The sequence below is a fragment of the Ambystoma mexicanum genome, chromosome 5q, assembly GCF_040938575.1.
Source record: "Ambystoma mexicanum isolate Mex_15411 chromosome 5q, UKY_AmexF1_1, whole genome shotgun sequence".
In the NCBI taxonomy this organism is placed as follows: domain Eukaryota; kingdom Metazoa; phylum Chordata; class Amphibia; order Caudata; family Ambystomatidae; genus Ambystoma; species Ambystoma mexicanum.
Genome location: NC_090933.1, coordinates 1331706818 through 1331723510, shown reverse-complemented (window position 1 = coordinate 1331723510; position 16693 = coordinate 1331706818). Strand labels below are relative to the sequence as shown.

The following is a 16693-nucleotide window of genomic DNA, read 5'->3' as shown; positions in this document are numbered from 1 at the left end:
TGATCCCCAAAGTTCCATGTCGAAACACGGAACCATGACGACGGGAACAAGGTAGCCAAAACTCTGAGCTGGTCAGCCACAGGATGGTCCAGGGGCACTGACGAAGGCTTTTCTTTGCAGGGCACTGAGCAGACATCAGGAATGGATGTTCCCTCTGCTCCCAGGGTCGCAGCCCCTTCGCAGGACTGCTGAAGATCTTCAGCAAGACAGTGCGCCTCCAGGACTGCAGCATAAGTTGGAGACCAGGCCTGCATCCAACGGGTCTCTGGTTTCTTCGCAGGTCTCAGTTGGATAGAAGTCTTGCCTCCTTCAGGTTTCTCCAGGATTTCTGTAGAGTTGATGCAGGAGTTCCATTCTTATCCTAAAAGCCAGGCCCTCACTGGCCAAAGACGGAAGTAGCCCACACACACCCTTCTAGTGGTCCAATCAGGACTACTGGCGGCAACACTCATGCATATGACTAGGACACACCGAAACCAGTTTGTGGATTGGGGACAGACAGTCCCAGTCCACATCCTGCCAGCACACCAGTAGCCCGCCAAAAGCTTCTCCTTTCCCGGGCACTGGAAGTGCTTAGGATTTCCCTGGCCTCACAGACCAGGAAGCTGGCTGAAGAACTAGATGGCTAAAGGACAAGCGAAAAACCATGTGACACTGCCATGTTTGGACACTAGCCACAGTTAGTAGCCAAACGCGGTAAGGCTAAAACGGAAAGTCCCAAAAAGTGGGAAAAAGTCACTGCTGTCGCCATTCCTTTTAACACACCTAGAGTAACTGAAAATCCTCTGTTAGGTTAGGTCAAAATCAAAAGGTGTACCCCATTGTACTGCAGTGTAAGCTAAATTGTACAAAGGTTGACCACAAGCTTAAGGCTTCACTGCACTACAAAAAGAGAAAGTCAGCATCAAAAATAAAAGCAAAAAGTTTGGGGGTTCCATAAAGATGTAAGGAAAGGTACAGTACAGAGAAATCTTCCCTAACAGTCTCCAAGCATCTCCTGTGTGCTAACCTCTCCCCAATCCCTCAATAATTAGATTGAGGATAGAGTGGTCACTATGCTCGCTCTTGGTGATAAACCTTATACAAGAGCCAATACATTGTGGCTAACAAAGACCTAGTGGAGTGTCGCAGTTTTGCCGGTGCACCATGTGCCACCAGGGCAGACTCTGGGCTCAGCCATTCATCATGGTACATCCTCCAATCATACAAATAAGCCTTTCCCTGTTAAGGAACGTAGACTCAGTGGCCGTTAATTTGAATAATATTTTTTGTAGTGAGTCAAGAGTCTTTAAAGCCAACAGATGAGTATATTGTTCCAGTGAAGTGTGAGAGATTAGGCGTCCTTTCCCAATCTGATCACACTAGTGCAGTGGTCAGTGGTCTCCAAACTTTTTCATACTTACTCCCTTTCCACCCCCACATTGAGTAAACCTATTGTTTAAAGGATGTCCAGGGGGCCCATGCTCTTTACAGTGTAAGCAGATGTTCTACTGCTTATATTTTCCATTAAAAGCAGTCACCTTAATCCTTTAAAAAAAGCATCTGGGGCCTTGGCTAGAACTACACCAATCATGATAGGGCAAGGAAGAGGTAGGGTGACTACCTTTCACCCCTTAATCCCTATTATGGGTGTGTGTGAAGTATAATTAATATGCAACCTTGTCCCCTATATTCCAATTAAGCTAAGAACCACCACTAGGGTTCCTAAATTCACTGGGATCCCTTAATTCGGTTGCAGAGGGTCCAGGTGTCGTGGATGCAGTGGTCACTTTCAGTCCCTGGATTGGGTCCCGCTAAGTGGCGGTTCCTAGGACTGATTAACAACATTCACCCACGAATGGGAGGGGATTGTCAGACATGTGGGTGATAAGCGCGGTCAGAGAATTACTTGATCTGCCTCCACACAATCATTTCTCACATCTCCGTAAAGAGGTCAAGGCACTGCTACAAAAAGGAGCAATAGAACCAGTACCAGCCATTTGGTAAGTAGGGGGTATTTTCTCATGATTTCCATGTACCCAATAAAGACAAACCAAAAGGCCAGTTTCGGACCTAACAGCCAGTAAGATAATGTGTAAAATCCCAGAAATTCAGGATGGTTACCCTCCAAGATATCCCTCTGCAAAAGAAGGGTGATGTCATGGCAACATGATGCAGACTTTTCCAGGCTACTGCCAACATCTGCAGCTCACTGTATCAAACCATCATTTTCAATTCAATGTGCTTCCTCTTGGGATATAAGGGACACCTGGCACTTCCCTGGCTCGTCCAGGTTGACAAGTCTATATGTAACAGAGAAGGGATCAGGACGAACTCGAAATATCAATTTTTAAAATGTTTCATTTACCATATTGGAAACCGTAAACGTGAAGTTTCAACAAACACATGTGGTACAATGCAACCAAAGTTTAGCACAGGAAAATATATACCATACATTATATGTGAAATCTCTCTACTGGCTCTCTGTGGCTGCTGCGAGGGTCAAGTTCAAGACCCTCTGCATCGTCCACAAGGCTTTCTGGGGCCAGGAACCACACTAAATCCAACGTTATCTTCCTAAACAACTTCCCTCTTGAGTCCTACACTCATCCACCTCCAACTCTGAGGGTCAGACGCTTCTCCAAGCAAAAAGTTGGTGGTAGATCTCTGTCCTCGGCTGGGGCTTCCCTCTGGAACAGCCTCCCTGCCTCTCTCAAACTTGAGCAGGACCACCTAAGGTTCTGTAAACAACTCAAGATCTTCCTTTTCACTTCCTCTCTACCTCTCCCTTGCTGATGTCCCCGACTGCTGCGCATACTGGCTATCTGGCCACCCACTGATATTACGGGTTCAGGCTCCTGCATGATCAGTTGCCCCTGCACTGCCTCCGGACTACACAGCCACTTAAGGGACTGTATCTGCGACCCTACAGTCTCTTGACCACCTGCACATATGAGCCACTTCCTGGCAACACTTACTAGTTACTTGCACTCTCCTTCCCCTTTGCCCCACCACCCCATGGCACTTCTCCCGCTCCCTTCCCCCTGCACTTGCACGTTCTGAATGACATTAGGCCTAGTAAGATTGTTGTTTTGTCCCCTCTTCCTTGGCTTTTCACGCCTAGAAACACTTGTGTACAGGTGCGTTAAAAATGACCTATAATATTAGAAAAGCCTGCTCTGCTAATTAATTAAAACTAATTTATACTTTGCGGTTAGGAAAGAGGGTTATTATCAGATGAGAGAATCTTGTCCCAGTCCTGAGGACAAAATAGTAAAAAGAAGCCAGTTTACAAGAGAAGTGAAAAGAATATATAAAAGGGCATTACCCAAACCAATTGGGGGAACAAACAGAGAGTGGAAACGAGTCCCCTAGGAGGCAGCGAAGACACTGTATGAACAGGATAAAAGAGGAGGGTGTTTTAGACCGTCAATGCATAACTAGGAAAGCCTGATAAGGGGGCAAGATACCCCAACTTGCGAAAGCCTGAATTTAGAGACTGGGAAGTGTCTACAAGGGACAACAAGAATGTGAGGAACCACTGCCAGAGAAAACATTCTAAATATAGGACCACAGAAAGCACGGAAACTAAGAACTGATCTCTGAGACGATTCAAGGAGAATATGTTAAGAAATATCTGTACCACAGAGAAAAGGTATAAATAAAGAGACTATCTGAAGAGAAGACCAGGCAAATATAAGAAACTCTCCTGGCCTATTTAAATTCATTGGATATAGTGGTAGGGGCAGATAGTTAGTTTGGAAGGAGGACACGTTTACTTTGGACTTCCTGACAACTGACTAGCACGTTCCTTTAGATGGGTAGAGTATTCCCTCTTGCAATAGGGAAAGATGGGCCTTTTATTTATAATTTCATTAAAGATATTGAATAATGTCCTCAGTGTGTCCGACTCCTTCCGACCCACCACATAACTCGGTAGTTCTGGTTATGCTGGGTACCATATTTCACTATGTAGTGCCAAGTAACCTTAAGTATAGCGCTAGCAACTCTGTAACATAACCAGTGTATTTATAAAATGCACGTTCACCCCCGAAGGGCCATCTTGGCGCTAATAGCAGTTGTTTATTGTTACCCAACTTAATGGTACTCCTATCGACCTCGGAAGGAAGAAGGGCTGAGGGAACCTGCCAGGATTCGAAACTGTGACCATGAGGTCAAACAAAGGCCCCTGTAGTGGATGCAATAGTCCACTGAGCCACAGACCTGGCTGTTCTGGTGACGTCAGGGAACCATATTTCCCTATGTAGTTTCATGTAACTGTAAGTATAGCGGTAGCACATCGGTAGGTCTGGATATTGTTTATTTGTAATGCGCCTATACACAAGTGTTTCGAGGTGCAACAAGGCTGGGGGGTGGGGTGGAAAAGTGATTTTACTAGGCCATGTGACATTGAGATCATGCAAGTGCAGTAACCAGAAGTGCAGGTGGAGGGGCGAAGTGCTGGAACAGGGCAGTTGGGCCCGTGACGAGGACAGGGCCGGGGAAGAGAAGGGGAACAAAGCTAAGTGCAATGGAGAGGGACGGAATGGCCATCCAGTCATGTGCAGGCGGAGACGGTGGGTAGGGTGGCTGGTGCCCTATAAAACTCTGAAGGAACCAGGGCAGAGGGGTAAAATTGGCAGGGGAGAAAATATAAGGTCTAGAGTCACTGTGGCAAGGGAGTAGGACAGGGAGAGAAGAAGAAAAGGAGGATGTTGAGAAGCTTCCAGAACTTAAGGAGATCCGGTTCACAAGGCCATTCCAGCATAAGCCACTTGTGGAGGATCGCTCTATCCCCTTACTCTCTGCTTGGAGAAACATCTGATCTGCGGAGAGTTGGAGCTCAGTAACCGAAGGGTTCTAGCAGGTAGGTATTTCGGGACAGAGAGTTGGATGTAGTGGGGTCACAGGCCCCAGAAAGCCTTGTGGAACATGCAGAGGGTCTTGAATTTAATCCTGCAGCAACCGGGAGGCAGTGGAAGTGCTTGGGTTCGCACGCAAAAGAATTGATTATCCCATCCCTTTCTCGCATCGTGCCCCGCTCTCGCCACTGGCGACCATGACTAGTTAAGGGTGAGAGGTATCCAAATGTGGGAAGGAGTGTCAAGGCACCAGCGAGAAAACGTGTGCCATATTGTGCAAGTACCCTGAACATAATAGCAATACCTGATAATGATTTGTGCCTTCCATTTGAATTGACCGCCTGTTGTCTTTAACTTTCCATTTGATACCAATACCTGTAAAAAGAATTGTACTACCCAAAAGCAAAAGCAGTTGGCTTTTCTGTACGTCTCCCGATGCGGTTGGAAAGACAAGAATGTCACCCTGCCCTTTTATAGCACACTCTCCGTCACGTCTCGTGCAACGATCATCTTTGACTATTCAATAGTTGTACAACTGAACAAAACCTTAAAGGTTTAGCACCTCGTTAGCAAACTATGGATACCACTTTAATTATTGACCTGCTCTCTCCTCTAAGAAAAATAATTTCTCTTTCTTTACCTAAATTGAATAATAATTTTGTGAAAACCGACCATCTTATTTCCATTTTATTATAATGGCTCAATTGCAGCTGTAAAGGAACCTTTGGTGTAATAAAGATACCATCACTGAGTGTGCCTTCAGCTGCTCGATTTATAAGCAATACGTCTCCTCACATCTGTTCCTTGCATTGAAGTTTTGTTAAAAAAAAGTACTGGCAATGCCAACACTTTTGGCTTGTGTATAAGATAGACATTTGGCACACACTGACATCATATGGCCAGGTACTCGCATCATTTTCCAGATGTTATCATCGTATTGCCAGGTACTAGGGCCTGGTAAATGCTGAGCCCTTGTCCATACAAAAGCCAAAACGAATGGTTTTGCCAATGCTTGTTTTTGTCCTGATGAAGGTCCCCTACTAGCCATAGCCATAAGACCCTAAGCTCGAAGTGGACGGAAACACAGCGTGTCGACAGACAACCGAATAGATATAAATGTCACATTAAATATAACAATCTCATTAGTGTCCTCAAATGTGTCCATTGATTTGCAGTGAAGTCTATTATTTGTATTTATAAGGTTTATATAGCGCTTTAATCCAAAGCGTTTTACATTATAACAGGATTACAAAGAATAATGAAATAGAAGCATATTTACAAACCAATGAAACAATATGTAGACCAATTTACCTAGGTAGTAGAAAGGTGAAGGGAGGGGTGAGGAGTAAGGGAAGAGAAGAGGGAGTCAAGATGGGGAATATAGATGAAGTTTCAAGGGGATAGGAGGAGGCATAAGAGGGAAAGGAGAGGGTAGGAAAGGTGTGTAGGAGGGAGAATAGGGAAGTAAGAGAGAAGTGAAGGAGGTCCGGGCGGGGGATGGAGAAGAGGAGATTTCAGGGAGGCGCGGATTTCAGCGTGCCAAGAGATTTCATCGTGCCAACTGTTTATGCTAAACAGTTGGCACGATGATGCACACATGGGTTCCCGTGGCATTTGAATGATATGAATTGTTGAGATTTTGTTTCTTTACATTGTTTTGTTGTAAAATAAAATATGTAATTTTGTAACAGAGGTTTGCTGACATATTAGGCATTATTTGATTAGCCTTAACTTTGTATGTTTTTGAGAAAGTTAGGGTTGATCCAGCTCATCCCAGAATGATGGATTAATGAAGGCTTTCGGGCCCGCTTTATTAAAGAAAGATCATTAAATCATTCATTAAAAATGCAGGTGTCTTGACTTTGTGTTTTACAAGTGGTTGGTGGACCTGTGGCGTCGAGGTTCTTCAATCTGAGTTTACTTTTTCTAGAGTGTATCAATTAAAATAGACGATTTTAACAAAACACTGAGGTAATGTGGGGTTTTAGGTTATAGGAAATATGTGTATAAATGATCTTCGTACTTCTAACGTAAACACACAGTAGTAATAGATTGTAAGTAATAACCAGACAATTTGGGCTTAGCTAACAATTAGCCAACGGAGAAAGATTTGCTTATAACACATTTATGGAGTCTATCTGCATAGAATACATTAATTTGAGACCAACATTAATGTGATTTGCTTCACAGATTTCACCCCAGTTTGTTTTTTAGTTTCTCAAGTAACGTTAGTGCTCGCCACTTATTGTATACTCTGATAGGTTCTGCATATATACCGTCTTAGACTGTATGCTTGCCAAAATGGCATCTCATGTGAGCCTACACAGACTCCCAAACCTTCCAACACTACCCAGCAGGGGAATGTCAGAAAGGCAATAGGACATGGATCATCTGGTCTGGAGAGGAGTGTGCCTCGTTCCTCATGCATGCAGAGTAGAAGGGCTGTGGAAGGCAACAGCACAATACAACACCTGTGAGGCCAGGGAGAGAATGAATGAGCAATCCATATCTAGGCTTTCCAGAAATCTCCCACCAACCCGTTGCTCAGGCATTCTGCAGGTTTGGGCAGACGTCCTGGGAAAAGGAAGCATTGATGGTGGTAGCCAGGCACTAGAGTACAGAGAGATGGGCATGGCTGACGGCAGCAGCAAGGTGTGGTTTAATAGACCAAGCACTGGCAGGCAAAGTTATTCACAGTATCATGGCAGGCTGGTGCGATATTAATGATGCAGGGAGGCAAATGGCCCGGCCATGCACAGCCTTTACTCCTGCTAGAATTACATTGCCAACTTGTGGTAGTGTTCAGCTGTAGGTTCCTGACCGCCCTGCTGAGAGCAGTTCACCAACTTGTGAAACAATGAAAGGATCTGGGAAAACCTGTGCATCACATTTGTGGTAGAGGAAGATGATAAAGATGTGTCTCATGAATGAATCAATGGTCTTTGCTATGTTGGGAGGGCACTGGGGTCAAGGGCAGGACTCTGGCTCATTCTGCTTCTTAGTAAAGAACCTCAGTGATGGAGTTTTAATTTGTTTTCACTCTGCAAGTTCAGAAGCACGCGTGTAGAGACTAAGATGGAGGATGTTGAGGTACAGCATTCTACTTTTTATTGCAATTGCTTATTATAGTACATTGTGGCCAGATAAATGGATCAACATTCTAGGAGCACGGAAATTGGATTCAAAGGGGACTCGAGATTGATATGCACCACACAAGGATCTGGTTAGGTCAAGATTGTTAAATATTGTGGGCCTTGACATCCTACAAAAAAAGAGGTGTTGCTTCTGGAGGGTGGTCAAGCTCACACAGCCTAAGATGGTGGCTGCACAGACGACGCACCCGAGAACAGATTAGGGGGGAACAGATTAGGGGGAGCTTGTCGTCTAAGGATTATCCACTCCGAGCATAGAGCACTCCCAAAAAATGATTTCATTGTGTCACCGCAAACTGGTGTTTGTCCCCCATACTGGAACGTTCAAAGGTTCTCGCATATACTGTTGTGATAGCTACCTACCCTAGACACACAATACCTACACCAGACACACAATAAATGTAGGTTTGGCAGACAAACAGGTGGACAGTTGGGGTGACTATGCATACTATTTACACGGGCATACATCTTATTCCAGGGTCGCTGCCATATGGGTTGCAAGAGATGCAGGCTTTGGAATTCTCGTCCTTTTCAGATCATGGATCTGTGGGATTATGTTGAGCGGATTTCCCTGGAATAGGTTGAGTAGAATTTCCACAGTAGATCAACAGGAATAATGTGTGGAATCCCTAAATGGTGGCATTAATTTGTGGATATCAATGGTGATGGGGCAACACCCCCATTAGTTACCAGGGATGTGATGAAAGCAGTTTTTGGTCACAGCACAGAGGGTACAAGGGCATCCTGAGATTGAACCTAAGGTGCAAGGATTAGAATCCACAAAAATGGGTCTGGGTCAGGTTAGGGGAGCCTGGTAAGTAACAGACCCATTTACACCCACTCCTTAACAGTAAAACAGAGTGTGTACCACCTCCTGAAAATTACACTGTGGTATTTTGTACAGGGAAACGGAAGTGGGATCCCTCTGGCCAATTAAATTTAGTACTTGGAAAGGGGGCATTTATATAAAAAATTAGGAAGGCAAATGGGGTGATATTGTGGAGTTCACAGAGTCTCTCATACACTTGATTCTTTTGGTCTCTGACACAAACTCCAAATCCATCCCTCATCTCCAGCATTGACAGAAAAAATAAGTTAATCTAGGTTTAAAGTCAAAGTTTGAATATAGTGGCAGCATGGCCTGTGCCATTCTCACCATGGGAAGAGATTGGCGCTTTCCCTTTTAAATTACAATTCTGTCCTTGTTTCCTCGATAGTGCTGTTTGTTGGGTTATATTATTCATGTTTGGGCCAATCATCAGTGATTACATAATGGACTGGTCAAGCAGGCGCCCGATTGGTGGCAAACGCCTGCCTTTTATCATTTGTGTATGGAAATTGGGAGCTTCCATGTGCTAATTTAGTCATTTCTGAATAAATATATAAAATATGCATTTAAAATATTTGTTCACCAAGCCTGTGTTTTTCCCTATTGTTTTGGATGCAAAACATTTCTAAATAGAAATGAATCACATTATTCCTGCTGCCTGTTAACTCTGTTCCACTAAATGTTCCCATTGGAGCACCACTTCTCTGCCACCTATTAGGGCGCCTTTCCCCAATAGATGGCACTTCAAAGTCAAATAAGTTGCTACGGGAGGAGTTCACATCACTACTACTGAGTAGAGTCTTATTACATATGCTGCCTGTGATTGTGAACATATTGAAACTAATAATGTGCTTCTCCATTTATGTTAATAGGTGATTGCCCCAGAAAAGCAAAAACAGTGATTGTTCGATTCTCTGGACTATCGCGGTGAAAAGCCTCATTGTTGGAATATGCAATTTCCAAGCATCTTAGAAGTGTGCAAATTTGGGGTCAAGTTGACTTTTCAGAGTAAATAGGAACTGGGATTGCGAAGCCTGTTGATACATGATGGCTTCCAGCCATGCAACCCCTTTGTGGTAACATCCAGTAACCAAGCGTGTTCATTCTGTAAATCCTGTCATTCTGTAAATCCTGGGGGAGAGGTATATCTAGCATGAAAATGACAATGTGTTATGTGCAGTAAGAAAAGCATTTTTTCATTTGTGCTCTGAATTTGGAAAAGGTTAATTGAAAAGGCTCCCCTTAAGAGAAGGCACCTGACAAAATAAACTGGCAAGACACGTTACATGTGCACAAAATGTGGGAACAATTGCCATCTCAAGAGCATACGTACTGCCCACATGAGGACATAGGTGAAAAACCTTATCAGTGCACTGAATTTGATAATGACGTCCATTTGAATGATACAGTTATCAGCCACCAGCAAATGAATAAAGGTGAGAAACCTTATGAGTACATTCAATGTCAGAAAGGGTTTGCTACAAAGGGGGAGCTTGCTATCCACCAGAGAACACATACAGGTGAGAAGCCTTACCAGTGCACTGAATGTGGACATGGGTTTGCTCGGAAAGAACACCTTATTAATCACCAGAGAACACATACAGGTGAGAAACCTTATGAGTGTGTTGAATGTGGGAAAGGGTTTGTTCAGAAGGTAGCTCTTAGTAGCCACAAGAGAACACATACAGGAGATAAGCCTTATGAGTGCACTGAATGTGGGAAAGGGTTTTCTACAAAGCAAGTGCTTACTATCCACCAGAGAACACATACAGGTGTGAAGCCTTATGAGTGCATTGAATGTGGAAAAGGGTTTTCTCAGAAGGGAGCTCTTAGTAGCCACCAGAGAACACATACAGGTGAGAAGCCTTATGAGTGCACTGAATGTGGACATGGGTTTGCTCGAAAAGAACAACTTATTAATCACCATAGAACACATACAGGTGAGAAACCTTATGAGTGCGTTGAATGTGGGAAAGGGTTTGTTCAGAAGGTAGCTCTTATTGGCCACCAGAGAACACATACAGGAGTTAAGCCTTATGAGTGCACTGAATGTGGGAAAGGGTTTGCTACAAAGCAAGAGCTTACTATCCACCAGAGAACGCATACAGGTGAGAAGCCTTATGTGTGCGTTGAATGTGGGAAAGGGTTTATTCAGAAGGGAGCTCTTAGTAGACACCAGAGAACACATACAGGTGAAAAACCTTATGAGTGCACTGAATGTGGGAAAGGGTTTGCTACAAAGGGAGTTCTTAGTATGCACCAGAGAACACATACAGGTGGGAAACCTTATGAGTGCATTGAATGTGGGAAAGGGTTTGTCCAGAAGGGAGCGCTTAGCAGACACAAGAGAACACATACAGGTGAGAAACCTTATGAGTGCGTTGAATGTGGGAAAGGGTTTGTTCAGAAGGTAGCTCTTATTGGCCACCAGAGAACACATACAGGAGATAAGCCTTATGAGTGCACTGAATGTGGGAAAGGGTTTGCTACAAAGCAAGAGCTTACTATCCACCAGAGAACGCATACAGGTGAGAAGCCTTATGTGTGCGTTGAATGTGGGAAAGGGTTTATTCAGAAGGGAGCTCTTAGTAGACACCAGAGAACACATACAGGTGAAAAACCTTATGAGTGCATTGACTGTGGGAAAGGGTTTGTCGAGAAGGGAGCGCTTAGCAGACACCAGAGAACACATACAGGTGGGAAACCTTAAGAATGCATTGAATGTGGGAAAGGGTTTGCTACAGAGGGATTTCTTAGTAAGTACCAGCGAACACATATAGGTGAGAAACCTTAAGAATGCATTGATTGTGGGAAAGGGTTTGCTTGGAAGGCACATCTTATTATTTTATTAGCCACCAGAGAACACATGCAAGTAAAAAAAATGCAGAACTGCGTTGAGTGTGGTAACTGGTTTAGTCATAAGGTACGTCTTATTTACCAGCATTGAATAAAAAATTGTCAAATTTGTATACTCCCTTTTTGCAGTGATTCTTAATGGCACCTCTTTAACTTTTCTCTTTCATGCAAACGCTGGTAACTCTGCTGTGTAGTAGAATAGGGCCTCATTACGAGGTTGGCGGTAGCCATGCCTGTATGGCAGACACGGCTACCGCCAACCTCGCCTCCGGCACCGCCACCCGTGAATAGGCAATTACCGGCCCATTACGAGTTGAATGGGCCGGTAATTGCCATTCGCGGGTGGCGGTGTTACCGCACTCCCCATCCCATTCTGCCCCATAGGGAAGAATGGAGATGGGTAGCATGGATGCACCGGCACCGTTAATAACAGGGCCGGTGCATCTGCGGGTTTTGCTTGTGGGTGCCGCACTGCCCGCCAGGTCAGACCTGGCGGGGTGTCGGGCACCCGCGAGTAAAACTCGTACTTTGGCGGTACGGTGTGAACCATGCCAGTGCCATACCCGCACCGTTGATACGTACCCCCAAAGCTATAATGAGGCCCATAGTCTTGATTCTAAAATAAATAAATGGTTGTGTCCCTTTTAACTTATAAAACTGTTCATGTGCTTACCAATGGATATCTGGTCTCTGGCGTGCTTACCTTTAGTCATGAATGAGGAAAAAGGAACAGAGGTCATGGGAGCGTGGCTGCTTTGGACGGACCAGACACACAGCCATGCTGCGCTCCCTGACGGCCGAAATGTTTCTAGAGAACAGCTGCACTGGGATATGGATATCATAAATGAGTAAACTGTGGCAGGAAGGTATCCATTAGAAATGTCTCTACTGGGAATTACATTTGTACACCCCCATAAAGTAATTTTACTTTCAACATCAACACCTAAGGATTAAAATACTGCACATTTAGTTTATTTGGAGCCCTCCTGAATAATAAAAATGGAGAAGGCTATATTCTCATATGACAATTATACTAAGCTTGGCAGAACACATGTGCAAAGACGGTTTTGCAAAGGGAAAACATGGATAATGGCATCCATAAAACTGGAATCTCCAGTATTACTCTAGAAGCCCGTTTCCAAGAAATGCATGCCTCACCAGGAGTGCCATCCTCGCTGAATGCTGCAGTGTTTCCACTTTTTGTAGCATGTTCTACTGCACTACAGTTTCCTTTTCTCCCCAGGATCCCCTCTAGTCTATTACACTATTGCCTATCTCTATTGGTGCATTTAGGATTAGTAGATGGTTCCCTAGCCTGGGATCGACATGTGGGGGTGTGATTACACAAGGGAGGGGGCATGCCCACCATTAAAGTACTAATTTAAAAGAAATTGGTTTGATGAGAAGGGCACAGAGAAGATGTCAAATTATGTGGACATGTATTTTAGAAAAGTGACATTTTGTGAATAGAGTAGAAAGCACAAATGGAATAGAAATGTCTGCTGTGTTGTGAGACAGTAAAGGTCATGCAAATTTGGAAATGAAATGGTGCCTTTCTGTTTGAAATGAGAGTTGTGGGTGTAATGATATCACAGCTGTTCTCTAAATTCCAAGAAGGAATAGTGTTTATAAAATAAAGCTGGTCTTGGATAAACTGACATGTCTAATGTAAATGTCTCCCACCAGGATTCATACACTGAGTGAAATGCTGATAACATGAATACTGAGCTTCAGCCAATATGTCACTGTGTTCACATTAAAAATAAAAACTCCATTTGTGGTAAATCTTTTTCCCTGACTTTTTGTGTAAACTGCATCCTGAAACAGAGGCGATTCATTTGTTTTAATTAGTGGGACCACCTCTATTCCAGATTTATGCTGGAATGTATTTATTTTATTTTTGGGTTTGGAGAGTACAGCCCACAGGCATTGAGGCGCTATAAGGACATGTAAGAGAGCTTGCTTGAGGGTTACAGGAGTGCGGCCCATAGAGAAATGCTTAATACAATTTGCTTGGTTACAGGCTAATAAGTTACTTTACAGAACAAACAGTAAATGAGTGACAGGAAGAATACAGACACAAGAATGCATAGCATGATGGGATGGGCCATTCAGACAAATAGCCTGGTTATGATGGCCTTCCGGAAAGCTGCATGAGAATCAATCATCCTGATCGGGGCTGGGAGGGTGTTCCAAAATGTTGCGGCCATGGTTGGGAAACTGGAACCCCCAGCCCGTACTCTACGTGTGGGGAGTACAGTGATACGATTGGCATAGGCAGACCTAGCTGGTCTGGAGGTCTGTTTGGTGATCCTGTGTGCTAAGTAGGGGGGCGCCAGGCCATGAAACATTTATGTGTGAAGGCCAGTGTTTTGAACGCAATCCTTTCCTTGACAGGTAGCCAGTGTACCTGCCTCCTGACCCCAGAAATGTGGTCCCAGCGTGAGATGCCTGTTGCAGCCCTTAAGGCATTGTTCTGAGCTATTTGGAGTTTAACCAGATTCTTCTGGGATGTCGCAACAAAGAGGGCATTGCAATAGTCCTGCCTTGAACCAATGATGGCCCTTGCGATGGTGATGCAGTTCTGTTGGGAGAGGAGGGGCCTAATTGCATTGATCAGTTTAGAGTGATAGGCTGTGAAGGATGCAATGGCATTGACCTGCCTATCCATGGTAAGGCTAGGCTTGAGATACATGCCCAGAGTCTTGATTACTTAAGACACTGTGATGGGAATGTTGTCTTAAACTTTCTTGTCATTACCATGGAGGGAGTGGGTAGTGACAGATGAGGTGATCTAAGGGGGTGGGAAAGAGGTGATCATGTAGGGAGCTGGTTGTGACTGAGGAGGTGGGGTAATGTGAAGGAGGTGGTAATGGTTTCAGTGGACGGGTGGGAAAGAGGTGAGCATGGAGGGAGCTGATCATGACTGGGGAGGTGGGGTAAAGTGGTGGGAAAGACGTGATCATGTAGGGAGCTGATCGTGACTGAGGAGGTGGGGTAAGTGGGTGGGAAAGAGGTGATCATGTAAGGAGTTGGTTGTGACTGAGGAGGTGGGGTAAGGGGGTGGGAAAGAGGTGATCATGTAAGGAGTTGGTTGTGACTGAGGAGGTGGGGTAAGGGGGTGGGAAAGAGGTGATCATGTAGGGAGCTGATCGTGACTGAGGTGGTGGGGTCACGTGAAGGAGGGGTAACGTGAAGGAGGTGGTAATGATTTCAGTGGATGGGTGGGAAAGAGGTGAACATGGTGGGAGGTGGTAGTGACGGAGGAGGTGGGGTAAAGAGGAGGTGGTGCTTGTGTACCCTTCCATACCTTAACCCTCATCAGCATTTAAGAAAAAATGGAGGAAATTAAGATAAGTGTTTACAAATCAATGGATTGATACAACATTGTGTAAACCCACATTCTACATTTCCTGTCTTTGTATAAACATTTGCTAGCATGACCTGTCACGTTTCTTACAACAAAAGCGATGGATGAACTTTCTTTTGCATAGGATTGCGATAACTGAGGAGTCTGGAATGATACTGGGACATAAGTTAGACTGGCTGAAGACTTTTGTTATTACACCAACTGGGTTGGGAAAAGGCCTCGCTGTCCCTGCACTAGCGAAGTTTCCCTACCCAAACTCCAAACTAGGGATCTGCTTGTGTCCGAAGTCCAAAACAAAACCATCCTGTGTCCATAGTACTATTCTGACCCTCGCACTCTAAACAAATGAATTCGAAGGTGAAAAGGATAATGTCTTTGGCCTTCAGTGTTTTATAATTTTTGAAAAGAAAGGAAACCTGTAGAAGTCCCACAAAAAAGAATTCTTTCAAGTCTGGGCCTCCTTGCTCCAGAGGTTCTTCTCTTCCCCTGGATTCTTCATCCCTTTTTTTGGGTTACAGATGTAGTTTTCACACCCCGCTGCCGGGACGGACGTGGCATTTAACGGCCCACCAGCCTGAGCTTTGTTGGCCCGAGCTGTGGGCTGTTAAACCTGGGTATGGATATTTTTTTTTTTTTTGCCTGATGGGAGATGCACTCTGCGTGAGCGCTTCTCTTGACAGAGAAAATAAAATGACGTAAAAAATGACATCTGCCCTTAAAATGGAAGATGGATTAGGTTCCTTTCGGATGACAGCGCCCATTGAAAATATGTATTTTAGAAAAATCCCGCCAGGGAAAGGTGGATCCTGATTGGTCGTAGGCTCATTTTTTTTGGCACAGAAGGAGCGGATGTCTCTTTTAGAGAGTTCTTAGGACTGGTGTGAGCGTGATCATTTTTCTGGAGGTGCGAGATAGTGGTTTTAGCTTCTCACTTGCCATGGGAGAAGTATTTATCAACAGACCTAAAGAATCAGGCATGTTCGATTTCAAGGAGTACAAACGGTGTAGCATATACTCTTTTTGTCCCTCTCTTTTATCCACAACTTTCTTTCCCAAGGCACACAATTCCCAATACACACCACAAAGACAGTTCCGACTACTACTTCTGATAGAATAAGTTAGTCAAATCTGGCAACACCCCGTATAACTAGCTGTTTGAAAGTGGCGCAGAGCAGCAGCAAAGCAGCACCGCGGCAAAGCGGCTAAGCAGTACTTGTAAGGTACTTGCTAGGTGCGCGCGCACTGGTGTGTGTGCGTGCACAATATATAGTACGCCTCAAAAGGGGTGTGTCACTTGCCACAATGCCTACAGAAAAACAAGGAAAAAGGTGCTGTAAGTAAAATTTCCATAGTGTAAATCGTAGGCAATAATGTCCATTCAATTTGTTCACCTTCTGGGGCAGTTAGTTGCAATCCAAAAGTCCAATAGTCTCCAAGATTGCAGCCACCATTTAAACGCACAGTCTCACAGGTAAGCGGTACTTGAAAGGTACTTGCAAGGTGCGATTCTATTTTCAAAATCTGGATTGGAAACGTGTTGGTTTTTAATTCTGAATTGTGGGATCTCCTCCCTTTCCATTATGCGCTGAACTAGTTTTTCATTAATAAAACTCCTTTCTTGCTCAAGCACTAACATGGCTTTTAT

The 16693-nt window shown here is 44.4% G+C and overlaps 1 pseudogene; it reads left to right on the top strand.

The window, feature by feature from the left end:
- LOC138498080 (zinc finger protein 850-like) overlaps positions 1 to 16693 on the top strand; it is a 352348-nt pseudogene that overhangs the window by 223606 nt on the left and 112049 nt on the right.